The sequence below is a fragment of the Montipora capricornis genome, chromosome 5 (genome assembly GCF_036669925.1).
Source record: "Montipora capricornis isolate CH-2021 chromosome 5, ASM3666992v2, whole genome shotgun sequence".
In the NCBI taxonomy this organism is placed as follows: Eukaryota; Metazoa; Cnidaria; class Anthozoa; order Scleractinia; family Acroporidae; genus Montipora; species Montipora capricornis.
The window spans coordinates 20,178,185-20,178,567 of NC_090887.1; positions in this window are offsets into that span (position 1 = coordinate 20,178,185).

The window sequence follows — 383 nt, forward strand, 5'->3', positions numbered from 1 at the left end:
GTCCCTCTGTAGCCCAGTGCAAAAATGGTAATGGCTAGATAACACAAAGGAAGACCTTGCAATGGGCTCCCATCCTATCCAGGAAATGGGGGGTGGGGGGGGGGGGGGGGGGATGTACCAACATACTCTCAGTCATTGTCATCCCACCAAAAACAAGCAAAGTTCTAGCAGTGCTTTACCCAGTGGCTCATATGCACGTGAAACTTTACCTTCAACAAAATGGCCTGTCTTGTAAGCAGACACCTCTTTGTCGATAGAAATAAGCACCTTTTGGGGCATTTGCGGGCTCTTCTTTTCAAAATGCTACTCTCCTGAAAGGAAAATTATCATTGTATAAAGAAAACTAAATCCATAACATGGATTTCACAACACAACATTTAAAT